Raw genomic sequence first — 10,813 nt, 5'->3', positions numbered from 1 at the left:
CGAAATAACCATATTCTGCGATTGAAAGATGTCCAGCAATATCTAAATGATGAAAACATCCTCAGTCTCCTTAAAATTAGGTCTGTTTATTTTTCTGGTCCCGGAGTTACGGCAAATGAGCTGCAGTGAAACTACCTACGCGAACATATACCTGAATCATCACTTCTGACTGATAGCAAAATCTGTTGTCAGGTACAGCAGGCTGAACGGGTCTCGTGAAGCTTGCCGGGATAGCAGAAACTCAAGTGGCCTGCTTTAATCACTATCCTTGAGTAGACATATACTCTTCGGTTTTCGTAAGGAATATTGGATTTTACGTCCTGTAGATATCGTGGTCATAAGAGACGGAGCGCAAGATCGGATTATGTCAAGGATGGAGTAGGAAATCTGCCGTGCCCTTTCAATGGAGCCATACCGGAATTTGCCAGGAGCGATTTAGGGAAGTCACGGAATGGATGGCCGGATGCGCATCTGAACCGTCGTCCTCCAGATTGCGCGTCCCGTGCGCTGACCACTGCGCCACCTGAACACGGTTCGGTTTTCGTTGCGGCAGGCTGAGCTGCTTTAATGGTTGCGGCGGGGATGGGGGCAGGCTGGGTAGAAGGAGAATTTGTATACCTCTGGTATACACGCCCCCTAGTGCTTCCTTACACCGTCGCAGCAGGAAAGTTATTTATGTCCGACCGCAGTGCTCCTCAGCCCACTCTCTATGTAACCAGCGATCAAAGGTGAGCATCGCTTACGATGACAGAATCTTTGTAGTCCAGATCCGGGTGTGTGCGAATAGAACAGTTATTCTGAACTTATAAGTTAAACACTACTGTACTCTGATGTGAACCGGCCGCGGTGGTCTCGCGGTTCTAGGCACTCAGTCCGGAACCGCGTGACTGCTACGGTCGCAGGTTCGAATCCTATCTCGGGCATGGATGTGTGTGATGTCCTTAGGTTAGTTAGGTTTAAGTAGTTCTAAGTTCTAGGGGACTGATGACCACAGTAGTTAAGTCCCATAGTGCTCAGAGCCATTTGAACCATTTTTTTTTACTCTGATGTGAAACTTGTAAGGTTGTTACTTTAATTTGCTAGATGAAAGCGGTACTGATAGACAATAAAAGCGGTTTAAAAGCTGTGAGCTGTCTGGGGAAGTTAACCTTGCATTACTGCGCAACTGTTTCACCAGGTATCCAGTCCAGCTTACCAAATTCCCAACCAGACTAACATTAATTATCTTTTAATAGTCATCCGAAAACCGGTGATATAAATATAAAAAAGAGAATTTAAATAAAAAGAAATAAATCAGTTTATATTTGGAAATTTATTTTAACATTGATCATTGAAATTTCAGCATATTAAACTCGAGTCGTAACTAAGCTGGTGCCTTATTTAGGACTGTGAAAATGTGAGATTGTAATCTTACGGAACACATCAAATATGGAGCCAAGATTGGGAGACTGCATACAACACTGCATTCATAAAATAACACACGAAGAACGTTGAAACATATGCAAGAGGAAATTAACCACAACCAACCGATTCAATTTTCACCCAAAGAAATTACGTTCGTAGCACAATCCTGTCCGTCATGTAATTACCACACACTGGTATACTAAATTCATACTAACTCTCTGTCAAATCTTCCCAAAAAGAATAGCTGAGGGCTACTTGGATGATTACATTACATGCTTCACGTGGTCAACTTGGTTTACACAAAGCGTATAACTCCACAATAATTTTGATAATTAAAATAAATTAGATCGAAAAGCAATTTACAAAAGAAAAACCTCGAACTGGTTACTAACGTCTTACTATTAACCTGATGGGTCAAACAGTTATATAAGCACGTGGTACTGGTCTCGCAAAGTACACCCCACGTGGGTTGAGCATAAAGAAAAGTTGCTACATTGAAAAATATTGTCAAGACGAGATGTTATAATCTTACGCACACTCGCATTTAAGATTGATGATCTTAGTTAGAGTTACTGATCAACACGTGGTTCCACTTTACTCACAAAGTAGTAACAAAGCAACTACCGGAAGATATTCTGAACTTCACACGCGAATTACGCTGCGTTGCAATTTAAGATAACATTAGATATTTTAGAGCTAAACCTGAAATAAAGGTGATTAAATTTTCAGTTAGGCTGAACTTAAGAAATCCATTGTCCTACGGACTTAGCAGACACGCGCTTAGCCGGAGATCTTACCACTTCAGACGCTCGCCACGGACAGACTGCCTGGTTCCTTCCTGAGGGTGGCTCACAAATACAAACGGAAGAGGCCAGAGGGGCAGCTTCCTATACCAACATGACAAGGGACAGACAGGACCATACTAAGAATGGAAACCTCTCTGCTTTTAGAAAGCGTAGCTACCTGTTCCGACGTTGGTCCTACTGTTCTCTAACAGACAGGGTTGTCTGCTACCCTCAAGCATGCAACTAGAAATACATTTGCTCATTCATCCTCTCACACAGAAGGGAAGGGGGATGACAGTATCTTATCATATACAGTATATAAAAGAAAGCTGATGTAGGTTCCGTATGAAACTGTGTGACATGAATTAAATATAAACTGTGCTTTAAAGTGTAGTAGTGTGACAGATCGTTCTTGTTTATGTGTAAAAGTAACACGTTCCACTACTCAGTCTCCTCCCAGATAGTCAGAAACGCCACAGTAAATTTAGAAGAGGAATTTATGCCGTAAATGACAACAGATTTAAGAAATCAAACATGAAAGGAATCCAACAGAGACCTTTCAAACTGTCATTCTGTAATGAAGTGCTAAATGTTATAAGTGTCAGCGATAGCATCAGTTACATATCACCTAGGTGGACATCACTTCATTCCAAAGGTAAATTTTTACCATGCTCAAGTTTTAAAAAATTACTAATAACTTCTGTGCGTGTTGTACACTGAAGCGCCAAAGGAATTGTATAGGCATGAGTATTCAAATTCGGAGATAAGTTCAAAAATGGGTCAAATGGCTCTAAGAACTATGGGACTTAACATCTGAGGTCATCACTCCCCTCGACTTAGAACTAAGTAAATCTAACTAACTTAAGGACATCACACACATCCATGTCCGAGGCAGGATTCGAAACTACGACCGTAGCAGCCGCGTGGTTCCGGACTGAAGCGCGTAGAACCGCTCGGCCATCGCGGCCGACACGGAGATAAGTAAACAGGCAGAATTCGGCGTTGCGGTAGGCAACGCTTACATCAGAAAACAAGTGTCTGGCGCAGTTGTTACATAGGTTACTCCTGCTACAGTGGCAGCTTATTAAGATTTAAGTGATTTTCAAAGTGGTGTTATAGGCGGCGCACTAGCGATGGGACACACCATCTCCGAGGTAGCGATGAAGTGGGGCTTTCCCCATACGACCATTTCACGAGTGTATCTTGAATATCAGGAATCCGGTAAAACATCAAATCCTCGACATCACTGCGGCCGGAAAAAAACATCCTGCAAGAATGGGACCAACAACGACTGAAGAGAATCGTTCAATGTGACAGAAGTGCAACCTGTGGTGTCACCGCCAGACACCACACTTGATAGGTGGTAGCCTTTAAATCAGCCACGGTCCGTTAGTATACGTCGGACCCGCGTGTCGCCACTATCAGTGATTGCAGACCGAGCGCCGCCACACAGCAGGTCTAGAGACATCCTAGCACTCGCCCCTGTTGTACAACCGACTTTGCTAGCGATGCTACACTGACAAATACGCTCTCATTTGCCGAGACGATAGTTAGCATAGCCTTCAGCTACGTCATTTGCTACGACCTAGCAAGGCGCCATTATCAGTTGCTATTGATATTGTAAAGAATATACAGACAAGAGCTACGTTCAACATTGCTGGGTTAAAGTTAAGTATTCCACCAAGTACCACCTTTTTTCTGATTCATTGTCCTGTTCCAGACCTCACGCCAGCCTGCGTGAGCTTAAACGCGTGCCTTTCGGCTTCCTCCAAACTCGTGGGTTGGCTCCTGCCAATCCGCAACACAACCGTTCCGCAAATTGCGGCAGATTTCAGTGCTGGGCCATCAACAAGTGTCAACTCTCGAACCATTCAACGAAACATCTTCTATATGGGCTTTGGCAGTCGAAAGCCCACTCGTGTACTGTTGATGACTGCACGACACAAAGGTTTACGCCTCGCCTGGGCCCGCCAACACCGACATTGAACTGTTGATAACCGCAGACATGTTGCCTGATCGGACGAGTCTCGTTTCAAATTGTATTGAGCGGATGGACGTGTACGGTTATGGAGACAACCTCGTGAATCCAGGGACACTACATGTCAGCAGGGGACTGTTCAAGCTGGTGGAGGCTCTGTAATGATGTGGGGCGTGTGCAGTTGGAGTGATATGGGACCCCGGATACGTCTAGGTAGGACTCTGACAGGTCACACGTACGTAAGCATCCTGTCTGATCACCTGCATCCATTCACGTCCACTGTAAATTCCGAAAGGCTTTGGCAATTCCAGCAGGACAATGCGACTCCCTACACTACAGTGTGGCTCCAGGAACACTCTTCTGAGTTTAAACACTTCCGCTGGCCACCAAACTCCCCAGACACGAACATCAAATGGTTCAAATAGCTCTGAGCACTATGGGACTTAACATCTGAGGTCATCAGTCCCCTAGAACTTAGAAATACTTAAACCTAACTAACCTAAGGACATCACACACATCCATGCCCGAGGCAGGATTCGAACCTGCGACCGTAGCGGTCGCGCGGTTCCAGACTGAAGCACCTTTAACCGCGTGGCCACACTGGCCGGCCACGAACATCATTGAGCGCGTCCGGGATGCCCTGCAAAGTGCTGCTCAGGAGAGATCTTCAGCCCCTCGTAGTCTTACAGATTTATGGAATAAATTCTAGTGTCTGATACCACCCGTCGGCTTTGACCAATGACGTCATACGTAAGGCAAAGATGCTGCAATCTATGAATGGAACGGTTCATACTCGTAAACAAACGAATGTAGCATGCCATAAAGTAATACATTTAACACAACTATTATTTACGCGAGAATTTCATTTAAACGAGTTGAAGATGACTGAAATAAATAAGAACACGAGAGCAATTACAAGTGCATCTGTTATATTATATTTTCCACACGTACTGCAAAAACTCGAATAGTTGGAATCGTTAACTAGAAGCAACCTATGTAGGAGGTCATTTCTAGTTAGCGATTCCAATATTACAATTTGTTGCCCAAAAATCTTATAACATATCAGAAACATCCTTAAAAAATGATCTTCTTAGTAAACTACAGAATACGAGTAGCCTTTCAAAAAATGAAAATCTTTACACACATTACTGCACACGCAAAGAAATGAAATGCAAAAATGACCAAACCCTGGAACCGAAAGTCACACCAGGTACAGTAACTCCAAAACAACACTCAGTAAACTGATACCTCAGGAATGAAAGTAAAATTAAGAGCAGTATAGCAAAAACATCGAAAAGGAAAACATGAAAGTGACTACATAAAAAGAAACTTACCGCATATGAACTTCCAAAGGAGTCAAAGTTCGAGGCTGACAAGAAGGAAATAAGGACATAACAAGAAATAATAATGTTAGAAGTTCAAACTGTAACGAAAGAAGCAAAATCCACAATAACTAATGAAAAAATAATAACAAACACAACCTGCCAGGCACGAATGAGGTACCACCCAAATCAGTTCTTCCCTACCAACCGCCCTCAATCAGACGCACAATTTTAAAATAATAAACAAAATGAAACCACGAGTCAATCACATAAACCCTTCGGCAGAGACGCAGCAATACCCCTCGGCCCACCATTGTAACCAGAAAATATGAAAACGACAGAAAAACCTCCCTCCAGAGAAACCAAAATAGCAACGCTCGCACAGTACACTAAAATAAAAAAACGCAACGTAAAACAAGAAAAAAGTATCAGACCCACCAACACCTAACTAACAAAACGAGGCTTGTACATTTTGCTGACTACCTTCATAAAGGCAAGAAATAAACAATAACCTTTGGAATACTTTTCCTCCAACAGTATTCATCTAAATGGCCTTGCAACACAGAAATCCTTCTCTTTGCCCGCCCGAAACAGATTTTACAGCCCACTAATACCCCTCGATAGTATTAGTACATGCCCCCCTCTCACAATCTTTGAACTGAATATTGTGATTCACGACGAAATGATAACCCCCTTTCACCCAACCCCTTGTACGAAACAAACCCATCCGACATGACCACAGAATCTCTTTCCACATAACCTTCTATTAAAGATGTCAAGACTTCCTTTGTCCGATTTGGTACAACCCGAAATACATCAGCACAATCTCCTCCAGAAACTACTACTCCAAAAACCTAAAGCCCAACAACCTCGTGCCCCCTTTCGTACTTTCTCTTTCCAAAATGTGACTCATCTACTTGAACTATAAGCCCTGCACCCCCCCCCCCCCCCCCCATGACTTCCTATATTTCATAAATTCCATGCAGACTTCTCTGCAAAATGAGAACCAGTCGACTACAGTGCCACACGAAAACCCTGCTTCGTGCATGACAGATTTGCAAGAATATTCATAGCAAAAATAGTACGTTAGCGTGACAATTACTTCTTAATTCAGCCTCGATCTTTCGAACCACGTCCCCCTGCGTTCATATGTTATTTTTTCTGCACCTCCACATGTATTCGTCGGAAATTCGTGATGACCCAACCTTCGTCAAAGCCATATAATTTCCACTTGCAAAATTCAGCAATGACGCCCAATGACTGAAAAAATTTTATAGTTGATTTACGGTGACTCATTTTCTGAACCAGAAGTTTCGCAGTAAAAACAACTGCCTCATCCATAACGGACAGCGTGAGAAATCAAGAGCTTGTAAATCACAACTACTTATAAATCACGACTATTTTCACTAATAAAAGATGCCGAAAACAGATTACGAGATGAAAACAAAATGTACATCGAAGTTTTAATACACGCACGTAGCGAGGAAATCCAGAGAAATCATTTAACGTTCATCGACAGCAATCTGCGGCGCAAACAAAATAACGTCACACATTACGTGATTGGTAAAAGCCAACGGGTGGTATCGGCCACTAGGATTGACCCGATTTATGGATAGCCCTGCAGGGTTCATGGTGTCAGTTCCCTCCAGCACTACTTCAGATATTAGTTGAGTCTATGTCACGTCGTGTTGTGGCACTTCTGCGTGCTAGCGGGGGCCCTACGCGATATTAGGCAGGTGTACCTGTTTCCTTGGCTCTTCGCTGTAATTTGAGAATATACTTTACAAGCACATGAACATCGTCAAAAACTACGCGAAGAGAACTGTCTCTATAAATGAAGCACCTAACCTATGAAACTGCATGAAAAATGAAAAGAACGCGTTCTTTCACGTGGTTTATGTGGCTGAGTACATGTTTTTAATCAGATCACACTCCACTGCACGTATCAATTTGCCAGCGCTTCCTCACTATATACACAGTTATTTAAAACCTTATATGATATTCTAACTGCAGATGATTCTATGTGGTAAATAAATAAGTGATAGTTAAGTCAATGTGGATCATACCTTTTGCGGGTACGATGCACATCGCCTCCGAAGCTGGGCGTTAGCTTCCTTCAAAGCTTTTAAAACTTTCCCAGTACTGAAAATGTTCCGTTAGCTGTATTTGAAACACAAAATACAACACTGCGATACTTGAATCAAAGCGGAATCTTGTTTTTTCACGAGAACAGCGAACGAATTAGTAGCGATTCTCCAAGAACTCGAGGGAATACGGGAGAAATTGCTACGCAACGGCAAACAACGATTCAGGTGACATACCATTGTTATTACGATGGCCTTAGATCGACGTTAAACAGCAAAGCCAGCAACTACAGAGTTCTTCAAAGTTTGGCACAGTCTATAGTAATGGTTAAACGAGCATTGCATTAAAATTTTAAATAACTTAAATAAACGTTGCAGCTTGACGAAATTCATAACAGTTGTGTGGTGTCGCACGCTCCTGCCCTAGGTCCCGATTTCACGTCATATGTTTTAACGGGCGCAAAAACTCAGTGGAGCGAACTCCCACCTTGGTTCGATATCCGATTATATGATAGCTGTAAACAATTTTCCGGTATATTAATTTCCTATGTCCTTCGATTAATCTCGTCTTCTGGAAATGGAAGACATGTCAGTGTCACGGAATACATTGGCCTTACCACTTGTATTTGCCTCATCCATATACACTACTGGCCATTAAAATTGCTACATCACGAAGGTGACGTGCTACAGACGCGAAATTTAACCGACAGGAAGAAGATGCTGTGATATGCAAATGATTAGCTTCACACAAGGTAGCCGCCGGTGGTGACACCTACAACGTGCTGACATGAGGAAAGTTTCCAACCGATTTCTCATACACAAACAGCAGTTGACCGGCGTTGCCTGGTGAAACGTTGTTCTGATGCCTCGTGTAAGGAGGAGAAATGCGTACCATCACGTTTCCGACTTTGATAAAGGTCGGATTGTAGCCTATCGCGATTGTGGTTTATCGTATCGCGACAGTGCTGCTCGCGTTGGTCGAGATCCAATGACTGTTAGCAGAATATGGAATCGGTGAGTTCAGGAGGGTAATACGGAACGCCGTGCTGGATCGCAACGCCCTCGTTTCACTAGCAGGCATCTTATCCGCAAGGCTGTAACGGATCGTCCTGCCACGTTTCGATCCCAGAGTCAACAGATGGGGACGTTTGCAAGACATCAACCATCTGCACGAACAGTTCGACGACGTTTGCAGCAGCATGGACTATCAGCTCGGAGACTGTGGCTGCGGTTACCCTTGACGGTGCATCACAGACAGGAGCGCCTGCGATGGTGTACTCAACGACGAACCTGGGCGCACGAATGGCAAAACGTCATTTTTTCGGAAGAATCCAGGTTTTGTTTACAGTATCATGATGGTCGCATTCGTGTTTGGCGACATCGCGGTGAATGTACATTGGAAGCGTGTATTCGTCATCGCCATACTGTCGTATCAACCTACGTGATGGTATGGGGTGCCATTGGTTACACGTCTCGGTCACCTCTTGTTCTTGTTGACACCACTTTGAACAGTGGACGTTACATCTCAGATGCGTTACGACCCGTGGCTCTACCGTTCATTCGATCCCTGTGAAACCCTACATTTCAGCAGGATAATGCACGACCGCATGTTGCAGGTCCTGTACGGGCCTTTCTGGATACAGAAAATGTTCGGCTGCTGCCCTGGCCAGCACATTCTCCAGATCTCTCACCAACTGAAAACTTCTGGTCAATGGTGGTCAAGCAACTGGCTCGTCACAAAACGCCAGTCACTACTCTTGATGAACTGTGGTATCGTGTTGAAGCTGCATGGGCAGCTGTACTTGTACACGCCATCCAAGCTCTGTTTGACTCAATGGCCAGGCGTATCAAGGTCGTTATTACTGCCAGAGGTGGTTGTTCTGGGTACAGATTTCTCAGGATCTATGCACTCAAAATGGGTGAAAATGTAATCACATGTCAGTTCTAGTATAATATATTTGTCGAATGAATATCCGTTTGCATCTGCATTTATTCTTGGTGTAGCAATTTTAATGACCAGTAGGGCATATTAATACCTTTTAAAACCTTTAATTTGCAGTGTAGTTGATTAGTTTGTGTTACATCGATCGTTTGCACTATGAATCGTAAAGGTGTTGAAGGACCCATTTCATATTCACATCACAATTATTATGTAAATATGCATGCGTCCTGATCATATGCAAGTGTTGTGTGTGTGTGTGTGTGTGTGTGTGTGTGTGTGTGTGTGTGTGTGTGTGAGAGTGTGTATGTTCCGTGTGTGCGTGTGTATATATATGTGTGTGTGTATGCATGCGTGTGCATGTGATGTGTATGTGCGTGAATTAGTAATTTCTACCGCCCACATTTACACATTACAATAATGGAAATTTCTCTACGGAATCGAAGGAGCTATGAAGAAGAAACTTTTCCGGTTTATTTCCAAAATTTTATTTTGCTGATGTCAAGACGTTTATATCACTAGTTTATGTTACTAGGTAAGTTATCAAAAATTATTGACAACGAACTTCACGAGGGAATAAATATACTGTGAAATAGTAATCAAAATACCTAAGTCCTTAAACAGATTTCTACAAGATGATCACGAGTGAGCATCACTTATAGCCCTTCATTCAGTTCAATAGTAATGTTATCCCCCTCTGTGGCTGGTTGTCGTCTCGTTTCACGCCATGCCATATAGCCTTACGTCTGTTGTGGGAATTGCCGATTTCTGATATTACGTGCATGTTCTTTGAATTCTTAATAACTTTTTCTAGTGATTTTGATTAGTTTTTGCAGAGTGCGGCTACTGCAGGATATGTATTTGTTGTTGGCAAAAGATACGTTTCCCTTCTCCTGGCACGTGATACTTTAATCCCTTTAGTGATACATGGTTTTTCATATGATTATTTAATGCCATTTCTGATTAGCTTCTGTAGAAAGGTATTTTAAAAGATTAATATTAATTTTGTCATGGAATAGACTAAATTTTACGTTAGCATTTGGTTCATTATGAATTTCATCCCAGATTCTTGAAAACTATTCTTAAAAGTATTTATCCTCGAGTCATTAATTATTACAACTAATTTCCAATGAGGAGTATTAGTACTGGAAGGCACTATCCTATTTATCCGAATCGTGATCAGAGAGAGAGCATTTCTTCTTCTTCTTCGGGGATGGATCACTTAAGACCACGCGTAATCAACATTTGTTGGCCCTCCTTTTCGACCAGTATTTCTTCATACCCAACGAATGGGCTAGTTT

Source organism: Schistocerca piceifrons, chromosome 5 (assembly GCF_021461385.2).
Source record: "Schistocerca piceifrons isolate TAMUIC-IGC-003096 chromosome 5, iqSchPice1.1, whole genome shotgun sequence".
NCBI lineage: Eukaryota > Metazoa > Arthropoda > Insecta > Orthoptera > Acrididae > Schistocerca > Schistocerca piceifrons.
The sequence above is the reverse complement of the archived record's forward strand: the minus strand, read 5'-3'. Positions refer to the sequence as shown.